We start from the raw sequence: 16,386 nt of genomic DNA on the forward strand, positions 1-16,386 counted from the left end.
AATTATGTGTTTCCACTTCCATCATTTAGTTTTCTTGTGTGCGTTCAGCCGGTTTCGTTATACTCGCTGCTTACATCGCTTATGTCAGGTTTGTATTATGTCACAGTTTGTTATGCTGTTATTTGACATCAGATCTCATGCTGATCTGCTTGCGGCTGGTGACAGGTAGCATGCCACAAAAACAAACCCCAAACTACATCATTATCACACCTGTGAGGCACACGGTTCATGAAGAGAGTCCAAACGCGCCCTCTAGTAACAGAGCAAGGTAACTGCCGGCCAGGTCAAGAAGGGTGGACGGGGCTGGGTTATGCAGATGAACTCCCAGAAGTTCCCAGACTGAACCCAAGAGGATTCCATCCTCCAGAACGCTTTATCCAGCCCATTAAAGCATCCAGCGGGCCACAGGAACATCCAGGAAGGCCAATCCAGGCTTTGCTCCTGAAGGAACTGTAGTTCAAAACCCACCCTCATTTAAAAGTGGCCAGGGTTCCTCCTAGCTTTTTGGTCTATAGAACCTGGCCGTTCGTGGCCGTTCGTGGCCAGTGAGGGAAAGTTGAAAGCTGCATTCCCTGCTGTGTGATTTAAACACAGCCAGGCTCACAAGGGCACTTTTATTATGCCGAAGGAGGGCCTTGCAGACTGTCCATGCCTGAGCCGCAACTGTGCCTGCGTTCCCCAGAGCCTTTCGTGGGCACAGGGGCAAGACAATCACCAGAAACAGAAGTGTCGAAATTGGCTGCATCCCCTTGTGCTACCCCTCTTTGCCTCTTTTCGCATTTGCCTTTCATGCAGTCGCCTCACTATTTGGCCGCTAGGCTTGGGTGCCCCACCTGTCTTTTCTAGAGTTTATTTTGTGAGAGACTTTAAACATACTCCAAGGGTCTGCTTGAAGACCTCTCAAGTCCCTCACACAGCCAGAAAATACATTTTGAAATACTTGCTCATTCTCTGAAACTGCCCTCATGTAAACCTGCCCCACTGCATCTAACACCATAAAATGTACCATCCTTATTTCCTGAATCTTTGCTCAAAGACCTACGTTGGCTCTATCAGTATGCGCCCATGCTATCCCAACCAGCAACCTTATCATTTTAAACTGCCCCACCTCTATTCGAAAGAACCTGTTTGTTTGAACTGACCCCTCTTTTCCCCACTGGTTGGCCCCACTTACCTTTTTCTTTCCTTTACAGATTACGGCCTGGGTACCCTGGGCTTATCCGGACCAACTACAGAGCCATAACGCCACTAGGGCGGCGATGGACACTGCACGGAGGCTTATTAATATGAAAAACCATAGCAGGGTTCGTGCGGCATCAACCTTATATGCACAACCATGTTTTGCCATTAGTTCATAGTGCACCTGATGGGCTCTGGAAGGCACAAGGAGAAGGCGTGGGAACACAGGGCCAGAAAGTTTGCACAGGGACTGCTTACATTTGCAAAATACCAAACATTGTACTCATTCTGTCAACGTTTTTGAAAAGTTATTACCTGAAACATAAGAGGCCTGCCTTCTCTGAGGAAAGAACTCAGGACCTTCAAATTATGAGACTGACGCGCTGCCTACTGCACTAAGCAGGTTCGGCTGGAGTATGTTTGGAGAACCTGGTGGAGAAACAGATCCAAGACCACGCTACTCACAAAGTGCAGATAGAAATATTCAAATAAAATGCAGCTAGCCCCATTGGTTCTATGGTATTTTGCGATCATATTTCTTTTCTGCGTCAGTAAAGAATCCAATCCTCTGATTCACAAGGACCGCGTTGCGGTCTACTGAACATCATGCTACTCTTCATGTTTAGAAAGGATATGTCCAATTGAATTTGCTGAAACAAAAAACACTTGTGCCCTCTCTGAGGCTCGAACTCAGGACCTTCAGAATATGAGACTGACGCGCTGCCTACTGCGCTAAGAAGGCTCTGCTGGAGTATTTTTGGAGAACTTGGTGGAGGACCAGATCTGAGACAACGCTACTCACACAGTCCAGATAGAAATATTAAAATAAAATGCAGCTAGCCCCATTGGTTCTATGGTATTTTGCGATCATATTTCTTTTCTGCGTCAGTAAAGAATCCAATCCTCTGATTCACAAGGACCGCGTTGCGGTCTACTGAACATCATGCTACTCTTCATGTTTAGAAAGGATATGTCCAATTGAATTTGCTGAAACAAAAAACACTTGTGCCCTCTCTGAGGCTCGAACTCAGGACCTTCAGATTATGAGACTGACGCGCTGCCTACTGCGCTAAGAAGGCTCTGCTGGAGTATTTTTGGAGAACTTGGTGGAGAACCAGATCTGAGACAACGCTACTCACACAGTCCAGATAGAAATATTAAAATAAAATGCAGCTAGCCCCATTGGTTCTATGGTATTTTGCGATCATATTTCTTTTCTGCGTCAGTAAAGAATCCAATCCTGTGATTCACAAGGACCGCGTTGCGGTCTACTGAACATCATTCTCCTCTTCATGTTTAGAAAGGATATGTCCAATTGAATTTGCTGAAACAAAAAACACTTGTGCCCTCTCTGAGGCTCGAACTCAGGACCTTCAGATTATGAGACTGACGCGCTGCCTACTGCGCTAAGAAGGCTCCGTTGGAGGCTCTTTGGATAACCTGGTGGAGAGCATGATTTGAGACCACGCTACTCACAAAGTCCAGATAGAAATATTCAAATAAAACGCAGCTAGCCCCAATTGGTTCTTTGGTATTTGGCAATCATATTTCTTTTCTGCGTCAGTAAAGAATCCAATCCTGTGATTCACAAGGACCGCGTTGCGGTCTACTGAACATCATGCTCCTCTTCATGTTTAGAAAAAATATGTCCAATTGTATTTGTTGAAACAAAAAACACTTGTGCCCTCTCTGAGGCTCGAACTCAGGACCTTCAGATTATGAGACTGACGCGCTGCCTACTGCGCTAAGAAGGCTGCGATTTTATGATTTGTTGATGAAGATTATGTGACACAACTCCACACTCAAAACTCCAGAGAGAATACGATCCATCTGAAAAGCTTCACTTGAATGTATAGTGTTTTGTACTTCAGATGTCTTCCATTCATCAATCAAGAGTCCCATCCTTCGATGCTTGAATTTTGAGCTAGTTATTTTGATATGCTCCAAAACAGGTAAGATGCCACAAACTTCCAACCCCTCCCTCGCTGGATATATACCTAACTCTTTTCAGCCCTTTTTTCTTACCAGTTTTTAATTCTCCTCCCCCAAAGTCCCTTTTGTAAGCAGGTCGCTTTTTTTCCCATTTGCAGAGAGTTTTGCTCCTTTCCTATATATATATGCATGATTAATTATGTGTTTCCACTTCCATCATTTAGTTTTCTTGTGTGCGTTCAGCCGGTTTCGTTATACTCGCTGCTTACATCGCTTATGTCAGGTTTGTATTATGTCACAGTTTGTTATGCTGTTATTTGACATCAGATCTCATGCTGATCTGCTTGCGGCTGGTGACAGGTAGCATGCCACAAAAACAAACCCCAAACTACATCATTATCACACCTGTGAGGCACACGGTTCATGAAGAGAGTCCAAACGCGCCCTCTAGTAACAGAGCAAGGTAACTGCCGGCCAGGTCAAGAAGGGTGGACGGGGCTGGGTTATGCAGATGAACTCCCAGAAGTTCCCAGACTGAACCCAAGAGGATTCCATCCTCCAGAACGCTTTATCCAGCCCATTAAAGCATCCAGCGGGCCACAGGAACATCCAGGAAGGCCAATCCAGGCTTTGCTCCTGAAGGAACTGTAGCTCAAAACCCACCCTCATTTAAAAGTGGCCAGGGTTCCTCCTAGCTTTTTGGTCTATAGAACCTGGCCGTTCGTGGCCCTTCGTGGCCAGTGAGGGAAAGTTGAAAGCTGCATTCCCTGCTGTGTGATTTAAACACAGCCAGGCTCACAAGGGCACTTTTATTATGCCGAAGGAGGGCCTTGCAGACTGTCCATGCCTGAGCCGCAACTGTGCCTGCGTTCCCCAGAGCCTTTCATGGGCACAGGGGCAAGACAATCACCAGAAACAGAAGTGTCGAAATTGGGTGCATCCCCTTGTGCTACCCCTCTTTGCCTCTTTTCGCATTTGCCTTTCATGCAGTCGCCTCACTATTTGGCCGCTAGGCTTGGGTGCCCCACCTGTCTTTTCTAGAGTTTATTTTGTGAGAGACTTTAAACATACTCCAAGGGTCTGCTTGAAGACCTCTCAAGTCCCTCACACAGCCAGAAAATACATTTTGAAATACTTGCTCATTCTCTGAAACTGCCCTCATGTAAACCTGCCCCACTGCATCTAACACCATAAAATGTACCATCCTTATTTCCTGAATCTTTGCTCAAAGACCTACGTTGGCTCTATCAGTATGCGCCCATGCTATCCCAACCAGCAACCTTATCATTTTAAACTGCCCCACCTCTATTCGAAAGAACCTGTTTGTTTGAACTGACCCCTCTTTTCCCCACTGGTTGGCCCCACTTACCTTTTTCTTTCCTCTACAGATTACGGCCTGGGTACCCTGGGCTTATCCGGACCAACTACAGAGCCATAACGCCACTAGGGCGGCTATGGACACTGCACGGAGGCTTATTAATATGAAAAACCATAGCAGGGTTCGTGCGGCATCAACCTTATATGCACAACCATGTTTTGCCATTAGTTCATAGTGCACCTGATGGGCTCTGGAAGGCACAAGGAGAAGGCGTGGGAACACAGGGCCAGAAAGTTTGCACAGGGACTGCTTACATTTGCAAAATACCAAACATTGTACTCATTCTGTCAACGTTTTTGAAAAGTTATTACCTGAAACATAAGAGGCCTGCCTTCTCTGAGGAAAGAACTCAGGACCTTCAAATTATGAGACTGACGCGCTGCCTACTGCACTAAGCAGGTTCGGCTGGAGTATGTTTGGAGAACCTGGTGGAGAAACAGATCCAAGACCACGCTACTCACAAAGTGCAGATAGAAATATTCAAATAAAATGCAGCTAGCCCCATTGGTTCTATGGTATTTTGCGATCATATTTCTTTTCTGCGTCAGTAAAGAATCCAATCCTCTGATTCACAAGGACCGCGTTGCGGTCTACTGAACATCATGCTACTCTTCATGTTTAGAAAGGATATGTCCAATTGAATTTGCTGAAACAAAAAACACTTGTGCCCTCTCTGAGGCTCGAACTCAGGACCTTCAGAATATGAGACTGACGCGCTGCCTACTGCGCTAAGAAGGCTCTGCTGGAGTATTTTTGGAGAACTTGGTGGAGGACCAGATCTGAGACAACGCTACTCACACAGTCCAGATAGAAATATTAAAATAAAATGCAGCTAGCCCCATTGGTTCTATGGTATTTTGCGATCATATTTCTTTTCTGCGTCAGTAAAGAATCCAATCCTCTGATTCACAAGGACCGCGTTGCGGTCTACTGAACATCATGCTACTCTTCATGTTTAGAAAGGATATGTCCAATTGAATTTGCTGAAACAAAAAACACTTGTGCCCTCTCTGAGGCTCGAACTCAGGACCTTCAGATTATGAGACTGACGCGCTGCCTACTGCGCTAAGAAGGCTCTGCTGGAGTATTTTTGGAGAACTTGGTGGAGAACCAGATCTGAGACAACGCTACTCACACAGTCCAGATAGAAATATTAAAATAAAATGCAGCTAGCCCCATTGGTTATATGGTATTTTGCGATCATATTTCTTTTCTGCGTCAGTAAAGAATCCAATCCTGTGATTCACAAGGACCGCGTTGCGGTCTACTGAACATCATTCTCCTCTTCATGTTTAGAAAGGATATGTCCAATTGAATTTGCTGAAACAAAAAACACTTGTGCCCTCTCTGAGGCTCGAACTCAGGACCTTCAGATTATGAGACTGACGCGCTGCCTACTGCGCTAAGAAGGCTCCGTTGGAGGCTCTTTGGATAACCTGGTGGAGAGCATGATTTGAGACCACGCTACTCACAAAGTCCAGATAGAAATATTCAAATAAAACGCAGCTAGCCCCAATTGGTTCTTTGGTATTTGGCAATCATATTTCTTTTCTGCGTCAGTAAAGAATCCAATCCTGTGATTCACAAGGACCGCGTTGCGGTCTACTGAACATCATGCTCCTCTTCATGTTTAGAAAAAATATGTCCAATTGTATTTGTTGAAACAAAAAACACTTGTGCCCTCTCTGAGGCTCGAACTCAGGACCTTCAGATTATGAGACTGACGCGCTGCCTACTGCGCTAAGAAGGCTGCGATTTTATGATTTGTTGATGAAGATTATGTGACACAACTCCACACTCAAAACTCCAGAGAGAATACGATCCATCTGAAAAGCTTCACTTGAATGTATAGTGTTTTGTACTTCAGATGTCTTCCATTCATCAATCAAGAGTCCCATCCTTCGATGCTTGAATTTTGAGCTAGTTATTTTGATATGCTCCAAAACAGGTAAGATGCCACAAACTTCCAACCCCTCCCTCGCTGGATATATACCTAACTCTTTTCAGCCCTTTTTTCTTACCAGTTTTTAATTCTCCTCCCCCAAAGTCCCTTTTGTAAGCAGGTCGCTTTTTTTCCCATTTGCAGAGAGTTTTGCTCCTTTCCTATATATATATGCATGATTAATTATGTGTTTCCACTTCCATCATTTAGTTTTCTTGTGTGCGTTCAGCCGGTTTCGTTATACTCGCTGCTTACATCGCTTATGTCAGGTTTGTATTATGTCACAGTTTGTTATGCTGTTATTTGACATCAGATCTCATGCTGATCTGCTTGCGGCTGGTGACAGGTAGCATGCCACAAAAACAAACCCCAAACTACATCATTATCACACCTGTGAGGCACACGGTTCATGAAGAGAGTCCAAACGCGCCCTCTAGTAACAGAGCAAGGTAACTGCCGGCCAGGTCAAGAAGGGTGGACGGGGCTGGGTTATGCAGATGAACTCCCAGAAGTTCCCAGACTGAACCCAAGAGGATTCCATCCTCCAGAACGCTTTATCCAGCCCATTAAAGCATCCAGCGGGCCACAGGAACATCCAGGAAGGCCAATCCAGGCTTTGCTCCTGAAGGAACTGTAGCTCAAAACCCACCCTCATTTAAAAGTGGCCAGGGTTCCTCCTAGCTTTTTGGTCTATAGAACCTGGCCGTTCGTGGCCCTTCGTGGCCAGTGAGGGAAAGTTGAAAGCTGCATTCCCTGCTGTGTGATTTAAACACAGCCAGGCTCACAAGGGCACTTTTATTATGCCGAAGGAGGGCCTTGCAGACTGTCCATGCCTGAGCCGCAACTGTGCCTGCGTTCCCCAGAGCCTTTCATGGGCACAGGGGCAAGACAATCACCAGAAACAGAAGTGTCGAAATTGGGTGCATCCCCTTGTGCTACCCCTCTTTGCCTCTTTTCGCATTTGCCTTTCATGCAGTCGCCTCACTATTTGGCCGCTAGGCTTGGGTGCCCCACCTGTCTTTTCTAGAGTTTATTTTGTGAGAGACTTTAAACATACTCCAAGGGTCTGCTTGAAGACCTCTCAAGTCCCTCACACAGCCAGAAAATACATTTTGAAATACTTGCTCATTCTCTGAAACTGCCCTCATGTAAACCTGCCCCACTGCATCTAACACCATAAAATGTACCATCCTTATTTCCTGAATCTTTGCTCAAAGACCTACGTTGGCTCTATCAGTATGCGCCCATGCTATCCCAACCAGCAACCTTATCATTTTAAACTGCCCCACCTCTATTCGAAAGAACCTGTTTGTTTGAACTGACCCCTCTTTTCCCCACTGGTTGGCCCCACTTACCTTTTTCTTTCCTCTACAGATTACGGCCTGGGTACCCTGGGCTTATCCGGACCAACTACAGAGCCATAACGCCACTAGGGCGGCTATGGACACTGCACGGAGGCTTATTAATATGAAAAACCATAGCAGGGTTCGTGCGGCATCAACCTTATATGCACAACCATGTTTTGCCATTAGTTCATAGTGCACCTGATGGGCTCTGGAAGGCACAAGGAGAAGGCGTGGGAACACAGGGCCAGAAAGTTTGCACAGGGACTGCTTACATTTGCAAAATACCAAACATTGTACTCATTCTGTCAACGTTTTTGAAAAGTTATTACCTGAAACAGAAGAGGCCTGCCTTCTCTGAGGAAAGAACTCAGGACCTTCAAATTATGAGACTGACGCGCTGCCTACTGCACTAAGCAGGTTCGGCTGGAGTATGTTTGGAGAACCTGGTGGAGAAACAGATCCAAGACCACGCTACTCACAAAGTGCAGATAGAAATATTCAAATAAAATGCAGCTAGCCCCATTGGTTCTATGGTATTTTGCGATCATATTTCTTTTCTGCGTCAGTAAAGAATCCAATCCTGTGATTCACAAGGACCGCGTTGCGGTCTACTGAACATCATGCTCCTCTTCATGTTTAGAAAGGATATGTCCAATTGAATTTGCTGAAACAAAAAACACTTGTGCCCTCTCTGAGGCTCGAACTCAGGACCTTCAGATTATGAGACTGACGCGCTGCCTACTGCGCTTAGAAGGCTCCGTTGGAGGCTCTTTGGATAACCTGGTGGAGAGCATGATTTGAGACCACGCTACTCACAATGTCCAGATAGAAATATTCAAATAAAACGCAGCTAGCCCCAATTGGTTCTATGGTATTTGGCAATCATATTTCTTTTCTGCGTCAGTAAAGAAGCCAATCCTATGATTCACAAGGACCGGGTTCCGGTCTACTGAACATCATGCTCCTCTTCATGTTTAGAAAGGATATGTCCAATTGAATTTGCTGAAACAAAAAACACTTGTGCCCTCTCTGAGGTTCGAACTCAGGACCTTCAGATTATGAGACTGACGCGCTGCCTACTGCGCTAAGAAGGCTCTGCTGGAGTATTTTTGGAGAACTTGGTGGAGAACCAGATCTGAGACAACGCTACTCACACAGTCCAGATAGAAATATTAAAATAAAATGCAGCTAGCCCCATTGGTTCTATGGTATTTTGCGATCATATTTCTTTTCTGCGTCAGTAAAGAATCCAATCCTCTGATTCACAAGGACCGCGTTGCGGTCTACTGAACATCATGCTACTCTTCATGTTTAGAAAGGATATGTCCAATTGAATTTGCTGAAACAAAAAACACTTGTGCCCTCTCTGAGGCTCGAACTCAGGACCTTCAGAATATGAGACTGACGCGCTGCCTACTGCGCTAAGAAGGCTCTGCTGGAGTATTTTTGGAGAACTTGGTGGAGGACCAGATCTGAGACAACGCTACTCACACAGTCCAGATAGAAATATTAAAATAAAATGCAGCTAGCCCCATTGGTTCTATGGTATTTTGCGATCATATTTCTTTTCTGCGTCAGTAAAGAATCCAATCCTGTGATTCACAAGGACCGCGTTGCGGTCTACTGAACATCATTCTCCTCTTCATGTTTAGAAAGGATATGTCCAATTGAATTTGCTGAAACAAAAAACACTTGTGCCCTCTCTGAGGCTCGAACTCAGGACCTTCAGATTATGAGACTGACGCGCTGCCTACTGCGCTAAGAAGGCTCCGTTGGAGGCTCTTTGGATAACCTGGTGGAGAGCATGATTTGAGACCACGCTACTCACAAAGTCCAGATAGAAATATTCAAATAAAACGCAGCTAGCCCCAATTGGTTCTTTGGTATTTGGCAATCATATTTCTTTTCTGCGTCAGTAAAGAATCCAATCCTGTGATTCACAAGGACCGCGTTGCGGTCTACTGAACATCATGCTCCTCTTCATGTTTAGAAAAAATATGTCCAATTGTATTTGTTGAAACAAAAAACACTTGTGCCCTCTCTGAGGCTCGAACTCAGGACCTTCAGATTATGAGACTGACGCGCTGCCTACTGCGCTAAGAAGGCTGCGATTTTATGATTTGTTGATGAAGATTATGTGACACAACTCCACACTCAAAACTCCAGAGAGAATACGATCCATCTGAAAAGCTTCACTTGAATGTATAGTGTTTTGTACTTCAGATGTCTTCCATTCATCAATCAAGAGTCCCATCCTTCGATGCTTGAATTTTGAGCTAGTTATTTTGATATGCTCCAAAACAGGTAAGATGCCACAAACTTCCAACCCCTCCCTCGCTGGATATATACCTAACTCTTTTCAGCCCTTTTTTCTTACCAGTTTTTAATTCTCCTCCCCCAAAGTCCCTTTTGTAAGCAGGTCGCTTTTTTTCCCATTTGCAGAGAGTTTTGCTCCTTTCCTATATATATATGCATGATTAATTATGTGTTTCCACTTCCATCATTTAGTTTTCTTGTGTGCGTTCAGCCGGTTTCGTTATACTCGCTGCTTACATCGCTTATGTCAGGTTTGTATTATGTCACAGTTTGTTATGCTGTTATTTGACATCAGATCTCATGCTGATCTGCTTGCGGCTGGTGACAGGTAGCATGCCACAAAAACAAACCCCAAACTACATCATTATCACACCTGTGAGGCACACGGTTCATGAAGAGAGTCCAAACGCGCCCTCTAGTAACAGAGCAAGGTAACTGCCGGCCAGGTCAAGAAGGGTGGACGGGGCTGGGTTATGCAGATGAACTCCCAGAAGTTCCCAGACTGAACCCAAGAGGATTCCATCCTCCAGAACGCTTTATCCAGCCCATTAAAGCATCCAGCGGGCCACAGGAACATCCAGGAAGGCCAATCCAGGCTTTGCTCCTGAAGGAACTGTAGTTCAAAACCCACCCTCATTTAAAAGTGGCCAGGGTTCCTCCTAGCTTTTTGGTCTATAGAACCTGGCCGTTCGTGGCCGTTCGTGGCCAGTGAGGGAAAGTTGAAAGCTGCATTCCCTGCTGTGTGATTTAAACACAGCCAGGCTCACAAGGGCACTTTTATTATGCCGAAGGAGGGCCTTGCAGACTGTCCATGCCTGAGCCGCAACTGTGCCTGCGTTCCCCAGAGCCTTTCGTGGGCACAGGGGCAAGACAATCACCAGAAACAGAAGTGTCGAAATTGGCTGCATCCCCTTGTGCTACCCCTCTTTGCCTCTTTTCGCATTTGCCTTTCATGCAGTCGCCTCACTATTTGGCCGCTAGGCTTGGGTGCCCCACCTGTCTTTTCTAGAGTTTATTTTGTGAGAGACTTTAAACATACTCCAAGGGTCTGCTTGAAGACCTCTCAAGTCCCTCACACAGCCAGAAAATACATTTTGAAATACTTGCTCATTCTCTGAAACTGCCCTCATGTAAACCTGCCCCACTGCATCTAACACCATAAAATGTACCATCCTTATTTCCTGAATCTTTGCTCAAAGACCTACGTTGGCTCTATCAGTATGCGCCCATGCTATCCCAACCAGCAACCTTATCATTTTAAACTGCCCCACCTCTATTCGAAAGAACCTGTTTGTTTGAACTGACCCCTCTTTTCCCCACTGGTTGGCCCCACTTACCTTTTTCTTTCCTCTACAGATTACGGCCTGGGTACCCTGGGCTTATCCGGACCAACTACAGAGCCATAACGCCACTAGGGCGGCTATGGACACTGCACGGAGGCTTATTAATATGAAAAACCATAGCAGGGTTCGTGCGGCATCAACCTTATATGCACAACCATGTTTTGCCATTAGTTCATAGTGCACCTGATGGGCTCTGGAAGGCACAAGGAGAAGGCGTGGGAACACAGGGCCAGAAAGTTTGCACAGGGACTGCTTACATTTGCAAAATACCAAACATTGTACTCATTCTGTCAACGTTTTTGAAAAGTTATTACCTGAAACATAAGAGGCCTGCCTTCTCTGAGGAAAGAACTCAGGACCTTCAAATTATGAGACTGACGCGCTGCCTACTGCACTAAGCAGGTTCGGCTGGAGTATGTTTGGAGAACCTGGTGGAGAAACAGATCCAAGACCACGCTACTCACAAAGTGCAGATAGAAATATTCAAATAAAATGCAGCTAGCCCCATTGGTTCTATGGTATTTTGCGATCATATTTCTTTTCTGCGTCAGTAAAGAATCCAATCCTCTGATTCACAAGGACCGCGTTGCGGTCTACTGAACATCATGCTACTCTTCATGTTTAGAAAGGATATGTCCAATTGAATTTGCTGAAACAAAAAACACTTGTGCCCTCTCTGAGGCTCGAACTCAGGACCTTCAGAATATGAGACTGACGCGCTGCCTACTGCGCTAAGAAGGCTCTGCTGGAGTATTTTTGGAGAACTTGGTGGAGGACCAGATCTGAGACAACGCTACTCACACAGTCCAGATAGAAATATTAAAATAAAATGCAGCTAGCCCCATTGGTTCTATGGTATTTTGCGATCATATTTCTTTTCTGCGTCAGTAAAGAATCCAATCCTCTGATTCACAAGGACCGCGTTGCGGTCTACTGAACATCATGCTACTCTTCATGTTTAGAAAGGATATGTCCAATTGAATTTGCTGAAACAAAAAACACTTGTGCCCTCTCTGAGGCTCGAACTCAGGACCTTCAGATTATGAGACTGACGCGCTGCCTACTGCGCTAAGAAGGCTCTGCTGGAGTATTTTTGGAGAACTTGGTGGAGAACCAGATCTGAGACAACGCTACTCACACAGTCCAGATAGAAATATTAAAATAAAATGCAGCTAGCCCCATTGGTTCTATGGTATTTTGCGATCATATTTCTTTTCTGCGTCAGTAAAGAATCCAATCCTGTGATTCACAAGGACCGCGTTGCGGTCTACTGAACATCATTCTCCTCTTCATGTTTAGAAAGGATATGTCCAATTGAATTTGCTGAAACAAAAAACACTTGTGCCCTCTCTGAGGCTCGAACTCAGGACCTTCAGATTATGAGACTGACGCGCTGCCTACTGCGCTAAGAAGGCTCCGTTGGAGGCTCTTTGGATAACCTGGTGGAGAGCATGATTTGAGACCACGCTACTCACAAAGTCCAGATAGAAATATTCAAATAAAACGCAGCTAGCCCCAATTGGTTCTTTGGTATTTGGCAATCATATTTCTTTTCTGCGTCAGTAAAGAATCCAATCCTGTGATTCACAAGGACCGCGTTGCGGTCTACTGAACATCATGCTCCTCTTCATGTTTAGAAAAAATATGTCCAATTGTATTTGTTGAAACAAAAAACACTTGTGCCCTCTCTGAGGCTCGAACTCAGGACCTTCAGATTATGAGACTGACGCGCTGCCTACTGCGCTAAGAAGGCTGCGATTTTATGATTTGTTGATGAAGATTATGTGACACAACTCCACACTCAAAACTCCAGAGAGAATACGATCCATCTGAAAAGCTTCACTTGAATGTATAGTGTTTTGTACTTCAGATGTCTTCCATTCATCAATCAAGAGTCCCATCCTTCGATGCTTGAATTTTGAGCTAGTTATTTTGATATGCTCCAAAACAGGTAAGATGCCACAAACTTCCAACCCCTCCCTCGCTGGATATATACCTAACTCTTTTCAGCCCTTTTTTCTTACCAGTTTTTAATTCTCCTCCCCCAAAGTCCCTTTTGTAAGCAGGTCGCTTTTTTTCCCATTTGCAGAGAGTTTTGCTCCTTTCCTATATATATATGCATGATTAATTATGTGTTTCCACTTCCATCATTTAGTTTTCTTGTGTGCGTTCAGCCGGTTTCGTTATACTCGCTGCTTACATCGCTTATGTCAGGTTTGTATTATGTCACAGTTTGTTATGCTGTTATTTGACATCAGATCTCATGCTGATCTGCTTGCGGCTGGTGACAGGTAGCATGCCACAAAAACAAACCCCAAACTACATCATTATCACACCTGTGAGGCACACGGTTCATGAAGAGAGTCCAAACGCGCCCTCTAGTAACAGAGCAAGGTAACTGCCGGCCAGGTCAAGAAGGGTGGACGGGGCTGGGTTATGCAGATGAACTCCCAGAAGTTCCCAGACTGAACCCAAGAGGATTCCATCCTCCAGAACGCTTTATCCAGCCCATTAAAGCATCCAGCGGGCCACAGGAACATCCAGGAAGGCCAATCCAGGCTTTGCTCCTGAAGGAACTGTAGCTCAAAACCCACCCTCATTTAAAAGTGGCCAGGGTTCCTCCTAGCTTTTTGGTCTATAGAACCTGGCCGTTCGTGGCCCTTCGTGGCCAGTGAGGGAAAGTTGAAAGCTGCATTCCCTGCTGTGTGATTTAAACACAGCCAGGCTCACAAGGGCACTTTTATTATGCCGAAGGAGGGCCTTGCAGACTGTCCATGCCTGAGCCGCAACTGTGCCTGCGTTCCCCAGAGCCTTTCATGGGCACAGGGGCAAGACAATCACCAGAAACAGAAGTGTCGAAATTGGGTGCATCCCCTTGTGCTACCCCTCTTTGCCTCTTTTCGCATTTGCCTTTCATGCAGTCGCCTCACTATTTGGCCGCTAGGCTTGGGTGCCCCACCTGTCTTTTCTAGAGTTTATTTTGTGAGAGACTTTAAACATACTCCAAGGGTCTGCTTGAAGACCTCTCAAGTCCCTCACACAGCCAGAAAATACATTTTGAAATACTTGCTCATTCTCTGAAACTGCCCTCATGTAAACCTGCCCCACTGCATCTAACACCATAAAATGTACCATCCTTATTTCCTGAATCTTTGCTCAAAGACCTACGTTGGCTCTATCAGTATGCGCCCATGCTATCCCAACCAGCAACCTTATCATTTTAAACTGCCCCACCTCTATTCGAAAGAACCTGTTTGTTTGAACTGACCCCTCTTTTCCCCACTGGTTGGCCCCACTTACCTTTTTCTTTCCTCTACAGATTACGGCCTGGGTACCCTGGGCTTATCCGGACCAACTACAGAGCCATAACGCCACTAGGGCGGCTATGGACACTGCACGGAGGCTTATTAATATGAAAAACCATAGCAGGGTTCGTGCGGCATCAACCTTATATGCACAACCATGTTTTGCCATTAGTTCATAGTGCACCTGATGGGCTCTGGAAGGCACAAGGAGAAGGCGTGGGAACACAGGGCCAGAAAGTTTGCACAGGGACTGCTTACATTTGCAAAATACCAAACATTGTACTCATTCTGTCAACGTTTTTGAAAAGTTATTACCTGAAACAGAAGAGGCCTGCCTTCTCTGAGGAAAGAACTCAGGACCTTCAAATTATGAGACTGACGCGCTGCCTACTGCACTAAGCAGGTTCGGCTGGAGTATGTTTGGAGAACCTGGTGGAGAAACAGATCCAAGACCACGCTACTCACAAAGTGCAGATAGAAATATTCAAATAAAATGCAGCTAGCCCCATTGGTTCTATGGTATTTTGCGATCATATTTCTTTTCTGCGTCAGTAAAGAATCCAATCCTGTGATTCACAAGGACCGCGTTGCGGTCTACTGAACATCATGCTCCTCTTCATGTTTAGAAAGGATATGTCCAATTGAATTTGCTGAAACAAAAAACACTTGTGCCCTCTCTGAGGCTCGAACTCAGGACCTTCAGATTATGAGACTGACGCGCTGCCTACTGCGCTTAGAAGGCTCCGTTGGAGGCTCTTTGGATAACCTGGTGGAGAGCATGATTTGAGACCACGCTACTCACAATGTCCAGATAGAAATATTCAAATAAAACGCAGCTAGCCCCAATTGGTTCTATGGTATTTGGCAATCATATTTCTTTTCTGCGTCAGTAAAGAAGCCAATCCTATGATTCACAAGGACCGGGTTCCGGTCTACTGAACATCATGCTCCTCTTCATGTTTAGAAAGGATATGTCCAATTGAATTTGCTGAAACAAAAAACACTTGTGCCCTCTCTGAGGTTCGAACTCAGGACCTTCAGATTATGAGACTGACGCGCTGCCTACTGCGCTAAGAAGGCTCTGCTGGAGTATTTTTGGAGAACTTGGTGGAGAACCAGATCTGAGACAACGCTACTCACACAGTCCAGATAGAAATATTAAAATAAAATGCAGCTAGCCCCATTGGTTCTATGGTATTTTGCGATCATATTTCTTTTCTGCGTCAGTAAAGAATCCAATCCTCTGATTCACAAGGACCGCGTTGCGGTCTACTGAACATCATGCTACTCTTCATGTTTAGAAAGGATATGTCCAATTGAATTTGCTGAAACAAAAAACACTTGTGCCCTCTCTGAGGCTCGAACTCAGGACCTTCAGAATATGAGACTGACGCGCTGCCTACTGCGCTAAGAAGGCTCTGCTGGAGTATTTTTGGAGAACTTGGTGGAGGACCAGATCTGAGACAACGCTACTCACACAGTCCAGATAGAAATATTAAAATAAAATGCAGCTAGCCCCATTGGTTCTATGGTATTTTGCGATCATATTTCTTTTCTGCGTCAGTAAAGAATCCAATCCTGTGATTCACAAGGACCGCGTTGCGGTCTACTGAACATCATTCTCCTCTTCATGTTTAGAAAGGAT

General features: G+C 45.3%; 20 non-coding genes across 20 annotated transcripts; all 20 read right to left on the minus strand.

Annotated features, from left to right (window-relative positions):
- Nucleotides 1–1,848: 1,848 nt before the first annotated feature.
- Nucleotides 1,849–1,921, minus strand: TRNAM-CAU (transfer RNA methionine (anticodon CAU)). The gene has a single exon. It is a non-coding gene; the product is annotated as a tRNA-Met (tRNA).
- A 264-nt stretch (nt 1,922–2,185) lies between these two features.
- On the minus strand, nt 2,186–2,258 carry TRNAM-CAU (transfer RNA methionine (anticodon CAU)). Its single transcript has one exon. It is a non-coding gene; the product is annotated as a tRNA-Met (tRNA).
- A 264-nt stretch (nt 2,259–2,522) lies between these two features.
- On the minus strand, nt 2,523–2,595 carry TRNAM-CAU (transfer RNA methionine (anticodon CAU)). The gene has a single exon. It is a non-coding gene; the product is annotated as a tRNA-Met (tRNA).
- Nucleotides 2,596–2,860: 265 nt separating this feature from the next.
- TRNAM-CAU (transfer RNA methionine (anticodon CAU)) lies at nt 2,861–2,933 on the minus strand. Its single transcript has one exon. It is a non-coding gene; the product is annotated as a tRNA-Met (tRNA).
- Nucleotides 2,934–5,154: 2,221 nt separating this feature from the next.
- TRNAM-CAU (transfer RNA methionine (anticodon CAU)) lies at nt 5,155–5,227 on the minus strand. Its single transcript has one exon. It is a non-coding gene; the product is annotated as a tRNA-Met (tRNA).
- A 264-nt stretch (nt 5,228–5,491) lies between these two features.
- Nucleotides 5,492–5,564, minus strand: TRNAM-CAU (transfer RNA methionine (anticodon CAU)). The gene has a single exon. It is a non-coding gene; the product is annotated as a tRNA-Met (tRNA).
- A 264-nt stretch (nt 5,565–5,828) lies between these two features.
- On the minus strand, nt 5,829–5,901 carry TRNAM-CAU (transfer RNA methionine (anticodon CAU)). The gene has a single exon. It is a non-coding gene; the product is annotated as a tRNA-Met (tRNA).
- Nucleotides 5,902–6,166: 265 nt separating this feature from the next.
- On the minus strand, nt 6,167–6,239 carry TRNAM-CAU (transfer RNA methionine (anticodon CAU)). Its single transcript has one exon. It is a non-coding gene; the product is annotated as a tRNA-Met (tRNA).
- Nucleotides 6,240–8,460: 2,221 nt separating this feature from the next.
- Nucleotides 8,461–8,533, minus strand: TRNAM-CAU (transfer RNA methionine (anticodon CAU)). Its single transcript has one exon. It is a non-coding gene; the product is annotated as a tRNA-Met (tRNA).
- Nucleotides 8,534–8,798: 265 nt separating this feature from the next.
- Nucleotides 8,799–8,871, minus strand: TRNAM-CAU (transfer RNA methionine (anticodon CAU)). Its single transcript has one exon. It is a non-coding gene; the product is annotated as a tRNA-Met (tRNA).
- A 264-nt stretch (nt 8,872–9,135) lies between these two features.
- Nucleotides 9,136–9,208, minus strand: TRNAM-CAU (transfer RNA methionine (anticodon CAU)). The gene has a single exon. It is a non-coding gene; the product is annotated as a tRNA-Met (tRNA).
- Nucleotides 9,209–9,472: 264 nt separating this feature from the next.
- On the minus strand, nt 9,473–9,545 carry TRNAM-CAU (transfer RNA methionine (anticodon CAU)). Its single transcript has one exon. It is a non-coding gene; the product is annotated as a tRNA-Met (tRNA).
- Nucleotides 9,546–9,810: 265 nt separating this feature from the next.
- TRNAM-CAU (transfer RNA methionine (anticodon CAU)) lies at nt 9,811–9,883 on the minus strand. Its single transcript has one exon. It is a non-coding gene; the product is annotated as a tRNA-Met (tRNA).
- Nucleotides 9,884–12,104: 2,221 nt separating this feature from the next.
- Nucleotides 12,105–12,177, minus strand: TRNAM-CAU (transfer RNA methionine (anticodon CAU)). Its single transcript has one exon. It is a non-coding gene; the product is annotated as a tRNA-Met (tRNA).
- A 264-nt stretch (nt 12,178–12,441) lies between these two features.
- On the minus strand, nt 12,442–12,514 carry TRNAM-CAU (transfer RNA methionine (anticodon CAU)). Its single transcript has one exon. It is a non-coding gene; the product is annotated as a tRNA-Met (tRNA).
- Nucleotides 12,515–12,778: 264 nt separating this feature from the next.
- Nucleotides 12,779–12,851, minus strand: TRNAM-CAU (transfer RNA methionine (anticodon CAU)). Its single transcript has one exon. It is a non-coding gene; the product is annotated as a tRNA-Met (tRNA).
- A 265-nt stretch (nt 12,852–13,116) lies between these two features.
- On the minus strand, nt 13,117–13,189 carry TRNAM-CAU (transfer RNA methionine (anticodon CAU)). The gene has a single exon. It is a non-coding gene; the product is annotated as a tRNA-Met (tRNA).
- A 2,221-nt stretch (nt 13,190–15,410) lies between these two features.
- On the minus strand, nt 15,411–15,483 carry TRNAM-CAU (transfer RNA methionine (anticodon CAU)). Its single transcript has one exon. It is a non-coding gene; the product is annotated as a tRNA-Met (tRNA).
- Nucleotides 15,484–15,748: 265 nt separating this feature from the next.
- TRNAM-CAU (transfer RNA methionine (anticodon CAU)) lies at nt 15,749–15,821 on the minus strand. The gene has a single exon. It is a non-coding gene; the product is annotated as a tRNA-Met (tRNA).
- Nucleotides 15,822–16,085: 264 nt separating this feature from the next.
- On the minus strand, nt 16,086–16,158 carry TRNAM-CAU (transfer RNA methionine (anticodon CAU)). The gene has a single exon. It is a non-coding gene; the product is annotated as a tRNA-Met (tRNA).
- Nucleotides 16,159–16,386: the final 228 nt, after the last annotated feature.

The sequence above is a fragment of the Ambystoma mexicanum genome, chromosome 4p (assembly GCF_040938575.1).
Source record: "Ambystoma mexicanum isolate Mex_15411 chromosome 4p, UKY_AmexF1_1, whole genome shotgun sequence".
Lineage (NCBI taxonomy): Eukaryota > Metazoa > Chordata > Amphibia > Caudata > Ambystomatidae > Ambystoma > Ambystoma mexicanum.